This window comes from Dreissena polymorpha, chromosome 12 (genome assembly GCF_020536995.1).
Source record: "Dreissena polymorpha isolate Duluth1 chromosome 12, UMN_Dpol_1.0, whole genome shotgun sequence".
NCBI classification, from domain to species: Eukaryota; Metazoa; Mollusca; class Bivalvia; order Myida; family Dreissenidae; genus Dreissena; species Dreissena polymorpha.
Window position 1 is genome coordinate 4,180,626 of NC_068366.1, and position 12,539 is coordinate 4,193,164.

Below are 12,539 nucleotides of genomic sequence, written 5' to 3' on the forward strand. Positions count from 1 at the left end.
ATACATTCTTCAATTAAACTTATGCTTAAGGACATATCACTTTCTGAAATGGTCAGAAGTGGGTGGGGTAATGTTAAAGAATAATTCCTTATATAAGCATTCTATATTAAGTTTCAGTACAATTCGTACAATTCAGAAGTTGTAACTAGATGATGTGTAGGTCAAGTTCGAACATGGGCCATGCCGGGTCAAAAACTAGGTCACGGGGTCACTTAGGGTGTTTTAAACCTCACCATGTTGTCCGCTCTCTTATTCAAGTAGTTTTTATCCAATCTTCACCAAAATTGGTCAGAAGTTGTATCTTGATAATGTCTAGGGCAAGTTTGAATATGGGTCATGCCGGGTAAAAAACAAGGTCACAGGGTCACTTAGTGCGTTTTAAACATCACAATGTTGTCCTCTCTCTAATTCAAGTAGTTTTCATCCAATCTTCACCAAACTTGGTCAGAAGTTGTATCTAGATGATGTCTAGGTCAAGTTTGATTATGGGTCATGCCGGGTCAAAAACTAGGTCACAGGGTATCTAAGTGCGTTTAAAACCTCACCATGTTGTCCGCTATTTAATTCAAGTAGTTTTCATCCAATCATCACCAAACTTGGTCACAAGTTTTATCTAAATGATCTCTAGGACAAGTTCGAACATGGGCCATTCCGGGCCTAAAACTAGGTCACGGGGTCACTTAGTGCGTTTTTTAACATTCAGCATGGTGTCCGCTCTCTAATTCAAGTAGTTTACATCCGATCTTTTTTTTCACCAAACTTGGTCAGAAGTTTTATGGAGATGATCTTAAGGCCAAGTTAGAACATGGGCCTTTCTGGGTCAAAAAATAGGTCAGGGGTCACTAAGTGCATTTTAAAAATTGAGCATGGTGTCCCCTGGTGTTTGTGAAGACGACATGCAAAATATTATGTGTCAATGCGGCAAGTGGGGTTATTCGTCACGTCTGTGACAACGCTCTAGTTTTATTTAACATGAGCCTTTAACACCGACTTTTACCTAACTAGATCTAGTATGCTAATCTTTGTCGATTTGTTCAAAAGCATATGTTCAAAACAGATATGGTGCAGTTTCTATTCACTCTTCTAAGTTTCAGCAACTTTTTATGCATGTCTTTTTTGCACCTCTGTCTGTGTTGTTTTATGTACTTACATTCTACACATGTACGTAACATAGGAGGGTATACTGTACGATATGTATCAATATTATTTATGTACGGTATAAAAATAAAAGATGTTATTTATTTCAGAACATTTTAATTGTCACTTTAGAAAAGAAACAATGCTTAATTAATCCAGAAAAGAATAATAACATCGGTTTACAGACGAACGCAAACTGTATTTCTCGCCATTTATTCTTCCACATTTAAACCAGATGCTTTACATCAAGGTCGTGTTATCAATTTATATCTACACAGCGAGCGAATCGAGAGATATTGAAAATTTGAATAGTGGTTGGATTTAAATTGCTCAGGCGTGCACAGGTAAAAGAAAAAGCAGTGCATTAGGGGGCATTGTGTTTCTGTCAAACACATCTCTTGTTCATTTTTAACCAATGAGTTTTTAAAGTGCACATGTGCTGAAACAATGAGCTTTTACCAAAAACAATGAGCTTTTTTGGTTTACAAATTATTAATTAAAAAAAACTTGAAATCAATGATATTTTAATGATTCATATACATTTAAATTTCTAAAAGTAACTGTTATAACTAAAAACACATATCATTAACACTGAGTTTGAGTTTGTTATAAACATCATCCGAGAGCGTCAGCGAGGCAAGTACATCTACTATTTTGAATAAGTTTTTGCCTAAATGGCAAATGACTCAGGTTTTTTTTCTCCACTTTTTGGGAAGATAGCCCATGGCATTGGAATTGGGAATTTTATCGGCATTTTCATGAAATTGGGAAAATAAATTCATTAGCCTTTTTTTCCACACGAAAAGTCCTCTGATTAGGGAAATACTAAATTTGATATAACTTTTCATAATCATTCAAATTAAAAGAACAAAATCATATAATACTTTCTTAGATATAATTGAATTAAAATTGAGATAAAATACACATTAGACTTCTTTCTAAAAAAAAAAAAAAAAAAAAAAAAAAATTTTTTTTTGTTTTTTGTTTTGAAATTGGGAATTTTTTGCCACATTTTGGGAAAAAAGTATACTTTTTGGGATTGGGAACATAGCCGAATTTCGGCTATAAAATCGGGCCAAAAAAAATCTGTGACTTATAGTTGGTTAAAATTCGAAAGTGAAGGTGACTTGATGTACTTGCCTCGCTTATGCTGTCGGATGATGCTACATGTTTATTACGTTCAGCAACTCCAAATGCAACCTTCTAAGTTAATTGATCTTGACAGGGTTTTAATTTTATTTTTGGTGGCATTTTGACAGTGCAGAAAGCAAAAGTTAATGCGAACGTTTGTATGGTTCTACGTCGTCTATTTCAACCTTATAGTTCACGCACATACAAGATAACCAGAATGAAACGCAGATACGAATGACATAGTATGACGTAGTACACATATAGCCGGTGTTACAGTTAAAATCACCTTTTGCGTTCCGATGCACATATAGCCGGTGTTACAGAAAAAATCACCTTTTGCGTTCCGATAAAATGCGGAAAAATTTGGTATTGACAAATATCTTTCTTACTTTGCCTTATTTAAATATCATTGTGCTTTTTTAGACGCAGATATTTTTGTCATATGCGCTTTTGGTAATTTTAATGCGCAACTAATGCAAAACGCACATGAACAATTATCACTGCACAGATATGTAAATATTATTACAATCAGTTGATATTAGGTGTCTGATGTTGGGGCTTGAATGTTGCGCACAAAATCCTTGTGCAACAATATAGACAAAGAAGGAAAAATGTCCACCATTAATGGAATGGTTCAGCTGTTGTACGCTCCAAATATTACCAATATAAAAAGTAGCTTTATATTTGAGAACTTCAACAAGTTTGACTATCGGATCAGTAGCCTAATAAAGTTGTTCTGGTGAAAAGCAATAAATGTTTTGAGACTTCTTTTACACCAGTTTAATTAAAATATTACCTTTGCTACTTACTTTTTCAGCGCATAGTCTTATGTTTTAGGGCAGACTAAATGTATTTGCAATACTTTTTTTTTTGCCTAAGAACTCGTGCAGTTGTAGCCATAACGGATCACGTGATCAAAACTATTCAGGAGGGCATCTAACACTTTATTTGAACTGTTAAAACATGAACTGTGTTCAAGTTTGCAATGACCAAGCAGGGGACAAAAATTCCACTCGTCCGCTCGTATTGACGAGTGAAATCTTGAAAGGACGAGTGAATTTCCCTAAAGCTCTCGTCCTACAGGACGAGTGAAAAAAAGCTGATGTTAAAAATGAATTTTCTGACCAGTAAGACTATTTTTCATTTAATTAAATCATTTTCTAAAAGCATATCTATTCCGAAAGTAGAATGCGAATGAACCGGAAATTGTAATTGTAAATTTTATACAGCAGGTGCGTGTCCCGAGTAAATATTGGCTTTTTGGTGTAAGCTTTGCGCGTACATGTTGACAGGGAACCATGCGACTGCAGTCACTGTTAGTATTGACTTTTAAAGAATTATTTAAGCGCGAAGTACGGTTTTAAACCAGATTTAAACCAGTCTGAATTTCGTTTGAAAAATGTCTGCCATACGAGCGTTCTTAAAAGGGGGCGGGGGCGATGTTAAAACGTCCGAAACGGAAAGCACGCTAGCATTAGAAAAAAATATTTATTTTGTGTTCCTCATAAATAAAGTAACTTATTTCACTGCTTAGCAGTGATATACTTTATGAAATTTTATAAGTCATATCAGCCCTTTGCAATCTTTATTTCACACATATTTGAAGGACGAGTGCGTGTGTTTGCAGGACGAGTGAAAATTTTAATGCACTCGTCCTGCAGGACGAGTGCAGTTTATGAATATTTTTGTCCCCTGCCAAGTAACATTGCCAGTTATAAATTATATTCAATTTTTGTGTTATTAATTGTTTTCTATACATGTATCAGGGTTTTTTTTTTGGCCCGATTTTATAGCCGAAATTCGGCTATGTTCCCAATCCCAAAAAGTATACTTTTTTCCCAAAATATGGCAAAAAATTCCCAATTTCCAAAAAAAGGGAAAACAAAATTTTTTTTATATTTTTTTTTAGAAAGAAGTGTCTAATGCGTATTTTTTCTCAATTTTAATTCAATGACATCTAACATAATATTGATTTTGTTCTTTTAATTTGAATGATTATAAAGAGTTATAACAAATTTAGTATTTCCCTAATCAGTGAACTTTTAGTTTAGAATAAAAAGGCTAATGAATTTATTTTCCCAATTTCATGTAAATGCCGATAAAATTCCCAATTCCAAAGCCATGGGCTATCTTCCCAAAAAGTGGGAAAAAAACCCTGTGTATGTTATCTTGTATCTACACTTTACACAAGGCGTTCTAATGTGTGAATTATCTGTTGAAAATCCTAAAATAGATCGAAAAAAATATGGGCATCTGAAAAATATAAACCTGCTGTGCTCCTCATTACGCAGCACATTCACACAAACCAAACTTACTCATCTGATGCTTCCCTGCATTGAAGGTCTAGATCTGAATCAGGGGTTTTCAGCCTTATTTTTATGTAAAGTTCTGTTTTTTTGCAAAAAAATCATATCACTATGATGCTTGCAATATTGAGTCTTTTATTTTTACATTCTACAAACATCTGTACACATTATAACATATTATCTTTTATTTCATTCCAACATTATGTTCATAGTTTTTTTTGGCGAATGTGTTTCTTTTCCTATTGAAACTAATGTATTACTCGTTCAATTATGAAAACCTAGTCATTACAATACAGGGCTCAACATTAATAGTTGTCCTATTGCCCCTGGCAAGTAAAAGTTGGGTCCGGGCAAGTTACTTTATAATCTAGTTGTCCGCCCGGGCAAGTGCAAAAAAGAACAAAGCATTTAATTTAGACTTCAATTAGACTTAAATTGCTGTAATCATTTTGTTTTATGTGCAAAAATAAAAAAGGTTTTGTGGTGTATCATTTTGATCTTCATTAAACAATATGAGGTAAACAGTTGATGTGATATTTCATGTTTGGGCAAATGGCTTTATGTTCAGGGCAAGTAGATTTTCTAAGTACTTGCCTGGCAGGGCAAGTTGGTTTTTAGGTTAATGTTGAGCCCTGCAATACTTATTGACAATAAAACATACAATTTCACCTCTTCTTGTTCTTCATTTTTATTAGCTCACCTGAGCTTAACGTGCTCATGGTGAGCTTTTGTGATAGCTTTTTGTCCATTGTCCGGTGTGCAGCGTCAACATTTGCCTTGTTAACTCTCTAGAGTCCACATATATTGTCCAATCTTCATGAAATTTGGTCAGAAGATTGGTTTCAATGATATCTTGGATGAGTTGGAAAATGGTTACGTTTGCTTGAAAAACATGGCTGCCAAGGGGCGGGGCATTTTTTCCTTATATGGCTATATATTGCTATAGTAAAATCTTGTTAACACTGTAGAGGCCACAGTTATTGTCTGATCGTCATAAAACTTGGTCAGAAGATTCATCCCAATAATATCTTGGACAATTTCGAAAATGATGCTGGTTGGTTGAAAAACATGGCTGCCAGGGGGCGGGGCATTTTTAACCAGGTTTTTAACCAGGTTTTCCGAAGGAAAAAACTGGTTATAAGTTTGGCGAATGCGGGCGGGCGGGCTGGCTGGCTGGCTGGCGGGCGGGCGGAACAAGCTTGTCCGGGCCATAACTATGTCGTTCATTGTCAGATTTTAAAATCATTTGGCACATTTGTTCACCATCATTGGACGGTGTGTCGCGCGAAATAATTACGCCGATATCTCCAAGGTCAAGGTCACACTTTGAGTTCAAAGGTCAAAAATGGCCATAAATGAGCTTGTCCTGGCCATAACTATGTCATTCATTGTGAGATTTTAAAATCATTTGGCACATTTGTTCACCATCATGGGACGGTGTGTCGCACGAAAGAATCACGTCAATATCTCCAATGTCAAGGTCGCCACAACTAAAAATAGATTTTTTTTAAAAACAAACTTACAAAGGGGGTTAATTTTGTTTGTTCATTTCAAAAGTTCAGTTTGAGTTTTCTCCCTTTATCAGATTTTTTTTTCACAATGAAAACCTGGTTTTGTGACAATTTTGTCCCTTGTTCATTATATGGCTATAGTAAAACCTTGTTAACACTCGACTAGAGGCCACATTTTTATTGTCCAATCTTGATGAAATTTGGTCAGAAGATTTGTCTTAATGATATCTCGGATGAGTTCGAAAATGGTTACATTTGCTTGAAAAACATGGCCCCCAATGGGCGGGGCATTTTCCTTATATGGCTTAATAAAGGCTATAGTAAAATCTTGTTACAACTCTAGAGGCCACATTAACAGTCCGATTTTCATGAAACTCTGTCAGAAGATTCATCCCAGTTATATCTTGGACGAGTTCAAAAATGATGCCGGTTGGTTGAAAAACATGGCCACCACGGGGCGGGGCTAATTTCCTTATATGGCTTTAGTAAAACCTTGTATCTTGGATATGTTCGAAAATGGTTTTGGTTGCTTTAAAAACATGGCCACCAGGGCGGGGCATTTTTCCTTATATGGCTATATATGGCTTTAGTAAAACCTTGTTAACACTCTAAGAGTCCACATTTATTGTCCAAGCTTCATGACATTTGGTCAAAAGATTGGTCTCAATGATATCTTGGATGAGTTTGAAAATCATTTTGTTTGCTTGCAAAAAATGGCTTCCAAGGGGCGGGGCATTTTTTCTTATATGGCTATAGTAAAATCTTGTTGACACTCTAGAGGCCACATTTACTGTCCGATCTTCATGAAACTTGGTCAGAAGATTCATCCCGATAATATCTTGGAAGAGTTCAAAAATGATGCCAGTTGGTTGAAAAACATGGCTGCAAGGGGCGGGGCATTTTTCCTTATATGGCTATAGCAAAACCTTGTTAACACTCTAGAGTCCACATTTATTTTCCTATCTTCGTAAAACTTGGTCAGAAGATTTGTCCCAATAATATCTTGTTATCTCAGGTGAGCAACGTTGGGCCTTTCAGGACCTCTTGTTTGTTAATACATTAAAATATATTATTTTATTATCACTCACTGCCTTCATTAAAATACATGGTTGCTTCATTCCATCTCCTTTCACTGTTCGCAAACATTACAACATCAACGCCGTATATCTTTTTAAAGATATGTCTTGTTTCCGCATTTAATCGGAACGCAAAAGTTGATTTTTACTGTAACACCGGCTATATGTGAACTACATCATACTACGTCATTTGTATCTGCGTTTCATACTGGTTCTCTGCTTTGTGCATAAACTATAAGGTTGACGTAGAACCATCAAAACGTTTGCATCCATTTTCGCTTTCTGAACTGTCAAAATGCCTCAAAAAAATAAATAATTACAACCCTGTCAAGATCAATTAACTTTGAAGGTTGCATGTGGAATTGCCGAAAGTAATAAACATGTAGCATCATCCGAGACCGTTAGCAAGGCAAGTACATTTTCGAACAAGTTTTTGCTCAAATGGCTCTATTCAAAGAATTGGACTCGGAACTCAGTGTTAATGTATTGTGTTTTTAGTTATAACAAACTCGGAACTCAGTGTTAATGTTATGTGTTTTTAGTTACAACAGTTACTTTTAGAGATTAAAATGTTTATGAATCATTAAAAATTCTTTGATGTTTCAAGTTTTTTAACCAGGTTTTCCGAAGGAAAAAACTGGTTATTAGATTGGCGAATGTGGGCGGGCTGGCTGGCTGGCGGGCGGGCGGAACAAGCTTGTCCGGGCCATAACTATGTCGTTCATTGTCAGATTTTAAAATCATTTGGCACATTTGTTCACCATCATTGGACTGTGTGTCGCGCGAAATAATTACGTCGATATCTCCAAGGTCAAGGTCACACTTTGAGTTCAAAGGTCAAAAATGGCCATAAATGAGCTTGTCCTGGCCCTAACTATGTCATTCATTGTGAGATTTTAAAATCATTTGGCACATTTGTTCACCATCATGGGACGGTGTGTCGCACGAAAGAATCACGTCAATATCTCCAATGTCAAGGTCGCCACGACTAAAAATAGATCTTTTTTTAAAACAAACTTACAAAGGGGGTTAATTTTGTTTGTTCATTTCAAAAGTTCAGTTTGAGTTTTCTCCCTTAATCAGATTTTTTTTTCACAATGAAAACCTGGTTTTGTGACAATTTTGTCCCTTGTTTATAAATAATTTGAAAACCAAAAAAGCTCATTTTTTGGAAAAAGCTCATTGTTTCAGCACATGTGCACTTTAAAAACTCATTTGTTAAAAATGAAAAATTATCACTGATTCGGTAATAAATTTTAAGGGGATGATGTCTACCAGGTAACTACCAGTTAACTATAAATAACGCCAGTAGATTGATCATCATCTTCACAGGGTAAACCCAGGAATGCACATTGTGCATGCGTAGTGAATTGAATATATTTTATAAATAAAATGATCAATCTACTTGTGTTATTTATAGCTATATATCGTTGTGTCACCTATTTTCGCGATGTACTTTCAATTTCACATCGCGAAATTTTATTACTGAATATACTGAAAATAGGAACTTTTTTCAAGTAATGTTATATACCAGTTGTGATATTTTAATCAATATAAACTAATAATTGTAAAAAAAATACGGTATTTTCAAACTTTTCCGTTTTCGTCATTTCGTGGTTAACAGTCCCTTTAAGAATTTCATAAACTCAAACTTCAGCCATTTTATGCTAGTTGTATACAAAGTAGATTGTGGTATAGGGTAATTTCTATTAACCATGCGTGAACCACGTGATGTGATGTGAGAGCATTGAGTACTGTTTTTATTTAACAACAACAACCAATCAACTAATTGATTTAAATTTAGATCACATGTAACATGTACCAGTAAAAAAGACAGCTAATTCTAACAGTTTTCAGAATTTCTTTAACTGAAATTTAAAAAAAGAAATGCATTCAAGTTCACTATCACCTACAAATGTAATCTTTTGCTAAAAAGTGTCAACAGGGAAAAGATCAATCCCACAGAAATACCTTCAAAATTAAGCTTCCAAAACCAAAATGAAGGAAAACTGTGCGACCACATGACCACATGACATTCAGGACTGTAAACAATAAAAGGCAGAGTATTACATTATTTTCAAGGCGTTTGTATGATTTGGAAGAATGTCTATGTTTCATAAGCTTCTGTATTTGTAATTTGGACCATCAGCAGTGTAGACCAAAACCAAAATACTCCGGCGATTATATGGTCAAAAAAACTTGACGTATTGTTACAGAAATGTACTGGTTACATTGTCTGACGAATGTTGTATTTGTTGGCCTGATGGGCGCACTGAATTTAATGTCTTCTGTCATTTTCAAATGGGCCGATCAAATCTGAAACACTGTATAAACTTTTTGAAATTGGACCCACATTTAACCCCAAATTTCACATAAAAAAACAATATGTACTTATATGATGTAAATGAATAAAAAAAATTTTTGTATGCATGCACAGCCTTTCAGCTTGCAACTATTCAGTGGTGCATTTGTCAATAAGACGTTGAACATTGTGTTGGAACATCTTGGAGAGTTTGTTCTGCCACAAGATAATTAAATCATCCTATAGAAAAGCTGTCCATTTATATTAAAAGGAAACCAACACTTTACAGACTCTTAACAACCCTCAACATTTCGTGTTGAATATCTTTACAGTGTGTTTTTTCAACATTTTGGGAATTGGGCCGGGTCCCTTTGGAATGGAAAAATTTGTAGCGTTTTGACTTAAATTGGATCATTAGTGTTGTTGTTTTGGTAACAAACCGAATGCTTCAAAATTAGAATTCAATTGTTTTCAGTATTATATTTTCTAAGGTTGAACTTGTATAGCTGGATGACAGATGAACAAAAGGTTAAAATAAAAATAAAAAAATTGTTGGAAACCTTCATTTGGGAATTTTTAGGTCCCATTTGGGGCTGAATACCGAACCCGATTGTTAATGAAAAAAACACTGATATGACTTATAATGTTTTTCTTATTACACATATTTTTATGTAAAACCAGGCCTTAACACTTACGGTGGTCCGGGAACCGGAGGCCCCCAGATTTTGGCGAGGGTCACCAGTTCTTTCAAGCTGGATGATCCTCCGGGAACTCTAAATTTATAGAACCACTTCGTATGGATTGACCATTTGAATCCCCGTCATTATCTTATTTCTTATAAGTTTATAAGAAAAACGTCCGAAACGATAAGTAGTGTATTTTTAAACCCCCCTTCGAAGAAGAGGGGGTTTATTGCATTGCTAATGTCGGTCGGTCTGTCGGGTTGGTCCGTCCACCAGGTGGTTTCCGGATGATAACTCAAGAACGCTTAGGCCTAGGATCATGAAACTTCATATGTACATTGATCATGACTCGCAGATGACCCCTAAAGATTTTGAGGTCACTAGGTAAAAGGTCAAGGTCACTGTGACCCGAAATAGTAAAATGGTTTCCGGATGATAATTCAAGGACGCTTATGCCTAGGATCATGAAACTTGATAGGTAGATTGATCATGACTAGCAGATGACCCCTATTGATTTTCAGGTCACTAGGTCAAGGTCATGGTGACCCGAAATAGTAAAATGGTTTCCGGATGATAACTCAAGAACGCTTATGCCTAGGATCATGAAACTTGATAGGTACATTGATCAAGACTCGCAGATGACCCCTATATATTTTGAGGTCACTAGATCAAAGGTCAAGGTCACGGTGACCCGAAATAGTAAAATGGTTTCCAGATGATAACTCAAGAACGCTTATACCTAGGATCATGAAACTAAATAGGTACATTGATCATGACTGGCAGATGACCCCTATTGATTTTGAGGTCACTAGGTCAAAGGTCAAGGTCACAGTGACCTGAAATTGTAAAATGGTTTCGCGATGAAAACTCAAGAAAGCTTATGGCTAGCATCATGAAACTTCATAGGTACATTGATCATGACTCGCAGATGACCCCTATTGATTTTCAGGTCACTAGGTCAAAGGTCAAGGTCACAGTGCCAAAATCATATTTACAAAATGGCTGTCACTACAACTAAGAGCCCATATGGGGGGCATGCATGTTTTACAAACAGCCCTCGTTAATATATCGGACCAGATATTATGTGGTACATGCGCGAACTATTCCGATTACGCAAAGGCTATAACCAACTGCGTACCGGTAAAGTGCAATCTAGCCCGCAAAGGTAAGTTACTCGTGGTTGATTACGGTCGATTACAAATCGGTTTTCGCGACCCCACAACAAAATTCACTTAAACATTTGATAATTAAAACAAAAATGTGGCGATACCTCTAGGGTGTTTTCACTTCATATACACTTATATTTGTTCATGCAGCATTAACATACTAAACATATGTCCCGGAAAGAGAAAAATAATCCATTTAAATATCAACCAAACTTTCGTTTTGACAACTGACGACAGAAATGAGTCGATGTAAGACGTGAGTCTAAATGTAGTTTTCATGCAGCTCATTCATATGACACAAAGACAGAATTTTGTTTTACAGATCATTCGGCTTAGAGGACTGGGTGAGTCATGTAAAATATCGAAAATAATATATATTTTCATAAACAACTGGTAGCAAAATGTGTTGCAGATAATTTGTCAGTTACCATATTTTAACTAATTCTTTTGACCTGTCAATTCTTTTCAGCTCAATTCAACTGTGAAAAATGCCCATAATATCACGTTAAATGGCAACTGAATTGAATATATGAAATAAAAATATGTACTGGTATGCTTCTTCTTCTTATTTGCCCTTACGCTGAGAGTCGCTGTGCGTCAAAACAACTTAGAGGGAACCCTAGTTTGGGTGAGGGTCACCAAAAGTTGAAAGTAGGGTTCCATCCGGGTACCCTGTCAAAATAGTTACTGCATGTCAAGGCCTGGTAAAACGTTGATATAATTAATTAAACTAGTTTTTCTGTGAAAGAATGAGTTAATTTATAAAAACTCCAAATACAATTTTGCAGTATAATAATGTGATCATATCAAAAAAGGTCATCAAGGGAGTCCAAGGGGCAGACATTCTGTTTTGGACAAGCTTGAGCACTTTTATATTAGTGTTTCTCAAATTTGTAATAAATAAGGAAAACAACTTTTAATAGTGTTAACAATCCACCATGTGTTAACATCAAACAAGGTTTTAAATACTTTTAAATAGAACACTGTGTAAGCTCAATGTCCAGGAATGTATTCCATTCATTTGCGCTTGTGATGATAAGTAATTGGTACAGTGCAACTCAATAATTGATATTGAATATAAAACTTTCATAAATCATGTGGTAGGTTCAAACTGGATTGGCAATGCTATTAATTTGTCACCCGGATTGAACAGGTCACATGTGTTGACAGATTAAATTTATGCACTCAAGTTGATATTGATAATATTGATAATCTACATGTAGGTAC

General features: G+C 35.5%; 1 protein-coding gene across 3 annotated transcripts in view; it reads left to right on the forward strand.

Moving 5' to 3' along the window:
* The window catches only part of LOC127853840 (carnitine O-palmitoyltransferase 1, liver isoform-like), a 74,979-nt gene that overhangs the window by 3,617 nt on the left and 58,823 nt on the right, over positions 1-12,539 (forward strand). The window lies entirely within an intron of this gene.